Below are 5,251 nucleotides of genomic sequence, written 5' to 3'. Positions count from 1 at the left end.
GCTCCTCCTTCCACTGCAACTCTGCCTCCTACAAAGTGTTGGGTGCTCCAGGGATGGGTAACCAAACAAAGGTGTTCTAATCAGAGGATTCCTTCGGTTGTTAGTTTGCTTGTGCGTTGGGGAAGGGGTGTAGTGTGTATGAGGCAGTTCTTTCTTATGATGAAATTGAGATATAAAACTTGGGAACTGTCAGTGATCTGTGATCATATTTCCTGCCACATGAAGAAAGCCTGGCTCAGAGTGAGAAAAAGTTGGCACAGAGCAAAGAGACGGCAAGCAAAAGAGAGAAAGTAAGTGAGTGAGAGAGACACCTGGCATCATTCAAGTTCCTGGTACAGTCTATTACTGAGACCCAACTGAATGCTTGCCTTTCACTTGGTTTGGCTATTCTTTAGATTTTGCGAGATAACAAATTCTTTTCCATTTTCTATGTGGGTTCAGATTGGGTTTCTGTCACTTTCAAGCAAGATTCCTTACTGATCCATGTTGCTTTCAAGCTTTATTGGGTAGGATGTGAAGCATCAACTGTCTTTCCTAGGAAAGCTTTGGCCCTAATCTTCATCAGCCCCACAGCCTACATTTGTGCAAAGATATGATTTACTCTTCATCCTGGAAAGTCTACATCTTGCTCTAATTTTCATTTAAGAGAAAATCAGTTTTGCTTTTTATAGATCTGGTGTATAAAACATTTGAATATTCTTTTGCAAAATACCAGTATTGCAGACATTTGTCAGGGACCTCAAATTTTTTGCTCTCTCTATTGTGTCAAAATCTGGAGATGTAGAGACATGATAACTAGCATTTCCATTTTCCATAGAAAGCTACATACCTACATGGGCAGAGCAGAAAGAACATGACTTTAGATCAGGCAGACCCAGATCCATGTCTTTGCTTTACAACTTGACTTATTCCTCAGTCTCTCACAGTTCCCTCCAATGTAACCTGTAGAAGAATAGCATCTACTGTACAATGTTGTTGGAGGAAATATGTGTGAGGTCCTTGCTACGTGTCCCCCCAAATTTCATGTGTTGGAAACTTGTTCTCCATTGCAACAGTGTTAAGAGGATGGGAAATCCAATTATAGTAATTGAAAGATGGGGCCTTTAGGAGGTGATTGGATTGTGAGAACTGTGCCTTTGTGAATGGATTAATCAGTTCATGGAGTGGTGGGTGTGGTACTGATGGCATTATAAGGAGGGAAGTAAGAAGTTAACCGCACTCTTGGTCAGTCCACTCTCACCATGTGATGCCCTGAGTTGCTGTAGAGAGTCATTCCACTAGGAAGACCCTCACCAGATGTGTTCCCTGGACTTTGGACTTCCCAGATTCTGAAACCATAAGAAATGAATTTTGTTTCTTTATTAATTACCCAGTTTCGAGTATTCTGTTATAAGCAACAGAAAGGGACTAATACAGCCCTAATATAGTGTCAACATGTAAGTGGGAGCTATTATCTCTATGTTGACTCCCTATAGAAACATCTTTTCAAAGTTTTCACAAATTGCTTTCAACTTTTATTCAAAATCCAGACCCCCCCAACACAAACTCACAGGCTGTATGTATGTATTTGTATCCTTTCTACACTATTAATCACCTAATCTGCTTTACAGAAATATCCTTACGATATCTCCCTCTTCCTCTAGGAAGAATACAGATGTTTCTGAATTACTTATTTTCTTTTTCATCTGATGATAAAAGTTATGTGAACTCATCTTGTTCCTCTTCCTCCATCTTCTTTCTTTCTTTCCTTTTTTTTCTTTGACTAACAGTAAGACTAGAACTAAATTTAATCCTCAGTTTTATAAAACTAGATTAAACTATCTGCTCACTATCTCCTTAATTACTTAACAGTTATTATTTTATTCTTTCAATGATTATAGTGTATGCGTGACTTTTATTTAAATAAGCACTTTCAAATTATTCCTGGAAGTAGGCATCAGTGTATGAATAATAAATGCAACAAAGGCTTATACTATTTTAACAACTCAAATGGAGAATGGCTGAGCCAGGAGTGTGAGGTAGAAGAAGCTCCTGTGTCTGACAGTTGTGTACAATGTGCTTCAGCTCCCTGAAGATCACCCTTCAGCCAGCAGCTCCACACTGGCTGCCCACTATTCTCACTTCTGGTCAGGCTTTGTGAGAGATGCCCCTGTCTTTCAGACCCCCTAGGCCATGCAGCTCATTGCCTGCCATCTACGAAGGTAAAGCAGGGGGTCAAAATTTCTTCAACTTCTTTCAGGGTGTCCATTGCTAAAGGCAATACCAGACTTACGCAGGCCATGTCTGTTGCTGGACATATCATGGATATTTAGAGAATCTGCATCTTTCTTATTGATTGGGACTGTCATTAACCTCCTCTCTTAAGAAAGCTAGACCCTCCTTTGTGTCTTTGATCCTGTTTTCATGACACCCACACTTGTTTACCCACCTGTCTTAGTCCATTTGTGCTCCTGTAGCAAAATACCATAGTAGGGTAACTTATAAAGAAAATGATTTATGTTTTCATGGTTTTGGAGACTGGGAAGTCCAAGATCAAGGTGCTGGCAGGGTTGATGTCTCATGAGGGCTACTCTCTGCTTCCACGATAGCACCCTGTTGCTGCATCCTCTGCAGGAGAGGAACACTGTGTCCTCACAGGGCAGAAGGGACAAAAGGGACAAAAAAAAATGGGTGAACTCTCCTTATCAAGACACTTTATAATAGCACCTAATCCCATTCTGTCCTCATGACTCCATCACATCCTAAAGGCCATACTGTTATATTGAGGATTGAGTTTCAACATGAATTTTGCAGGGGAGAAAAGCATTTCATCCACAGCACTGCTTGCTTCCCCTACTGGAACAGGAGCTCTGTGTCTTACTCCTCTCAGAATCTTCAGTATATTCCACAAAGCTGGTATACAGTTTTTGAAATGTGTTGAAGGAATACATGAATGATGATAATCCTTATTGAGAATATCCTCAGCATAGTAAATTGAAATGATCATTAAGTGACTACTTCATTTGTTTCCCTCACTCATCCTCCTTTTATTTTATTTTTTATGTAATCTTATCATTACGTAAATGACTACTTCATATATTTCACTGATTTAAAACTTAAGAGTTAAAATATATGGAAGTAATTATTTTCCCTAGGAATAAAATGTAAAACGAAATTATTCATCACAATGGTATTTTGTTTTCATTTCCAGAAATTAGATTTATTTCTTTTGTAAGCAACATTTAGTCTCAGGGTATAGTCTTGCATTTAAAGGGAGAATGAGGTTAGTTCAGTTGGTTAGAGTGTGGTGCTGATAACAACAAGGTCTGGTGTTTGACCCCTGTACTGACCAGCAGGATAAACAAACAAATAAATAAAGGGAGATAATGTAAAGATGAATTAGGTTAACTTTGTAATGTCCTGTTATACCTGGAAATATCTCTGATAGAAAAATAAAAGTCAGGAAGGTTTTCTGAGACAGCAGGTTTTAAATTGCTCCTTAAAATATTCTGTGCCGGGCCGGCCCGGTGGCGCACTGGAGAGTGCGCTGTTTGGGAGTGTGGTGGCGCTCCTGCCAAGGGTTCGGATCCCATGTGGAGACCGGTTCCCACTCACTGGCTGAGCGTGGTGCGGGCGCAACACCGAGGGTTGCAATCCTGTTACCGGTCAGTAAAAAAGACAAAAAGGAAAAAAAAAAATTCTGTGCCATTGTCAGACTATATGCCAGCCCAGGTGTCTCTGTTGATGTTCAGATATTCTGGCCCCTAGAAAACCTTTTGGGACTGTCTGGTTACTCTCCCTTTCTAAGACTACCTTCTGGGCTGCATGCAGTAGTGCTACTGAGCACTAGCAAACTATCCTTGTGTAAAAATGGAAAATACATTCTAGAAGTGAAGCATATTTTTATATACTTTTATGTAAGTTTTAAGGAAAATTTTGAGGGCTGGCCAGTTAGCTCAGTTGGTTAGAGCACTATGTTATAATACCAAAGGGGGTTCGGATTCCCATACCGGCCAGCCACCAGAAAAAAATTAATTAATTAAACCAAAAAAAAAAAAAGGAACCGTTTTGCATTTCCAAATTCCAGAAATTGTTTCCTGACAACTTTCTGAGATAAATAAACTACACATTCTCTTATGTAGGTCAGAGCATCAAGTTTGAATTAGTCAATGGAATCTTCACCTGCATTATTTATCTGCCTCTCATTATTATATATCTCAGTTACAAGAAATTAATTGGTATGATTATTTTCCTGGAAGTGGTATCTTCCAAAACATAGGTCAGAAAACCTGGATTTAAATGTAGATTTTTGTTTGTTTGTTTTTGGTAGTTGTCTGGTATGGGGATATGAACTCTTGACCTTGATATTATCAGCCCCACACTCTAACCCACTGAGCTAATCAGCCAGCCCAAGGGACTTAATTTCTTTATTTATTTTTACTATAAACAACTCAGCTCTGCATTACTAATTTCTTTTTTTTTTTTTTTAAAGATGACCGGTAAGGGGATCTTAACCCTTGACTTGGTGTTGTCAGCACCACGCTCACCCAGTGAGCTAACTGGCCATCCCTATATGGGATCCGAACCCGTGGCCCTGGTGCTATCAGCACTGCACTCTCCCGAGTGAGCCACAGGCAGGCCCAAGCATTACTAATTTCAAATAACTCTCCATAGGGGATTTGTTTTTATTTATGTTACAGAATATATTCTCTCAGCTTCAAATACTTCCTGGCCTCTGACTATTATTGGATTGGGCTTTGAAGAGGCAAAGAAGACTAGAGTAGCATGATACTGGGGACAGTGACTGTGATAGGTAATTTTATTTGTCAAGTTGACTAGGCCATGTTACCCAGATATTTGGTCAAACATTATTCTGCATGTCTGTGAAGATACTTTTTTAGATGAGATTAACAGCACTTTAATCAGTAGACTCTGAGAGTAGAGCAGATCACCTCTGTAATGTGGGTGGGCCTCACCCGATCAGTTGAAGGCCTTAGCAGAAAAAGACTGACCTTTCCCTGAAGAAGAAGAAATTCTGCCAGTAAACGGCCTTAGGAATCAAACTCATGAGAGCAATAATGGCTCTTCCTTGGGTCTCCAGGTGCCAGCCAACCCTGCAGATTTTGGATTTACCAAGCCTCCCCAGTCATGTAAACCAATTGCTTACCATGAATCCCACTCTCTGTCTCTTTGTTTTTTGTTTTTTTTTTTTCTCTCTCTCCTATTACTCATATACGCATTTGTTGGTTCTTTTTCTCTGGAGAGCCCTGAC

Source organism: Galeopterus variegatus, unplaced genomic scaffold, assembly GCF_000696425.1.
Source record: "Galeopterus variegatus unplaced genomic scaffold, G_variegatus-3.0.2 Scaffold1378, whole genome shotgun sequence".
Taxonomy (NCBI): Eukaryota; Metazoa; Chordata; class Mammalia; order Dermoptera; family Cynocephalidae; genus Galeopterus; species Galeopterus variegatus.
This window is presented reverse-complemented; position numbering follows the sequence as displayed.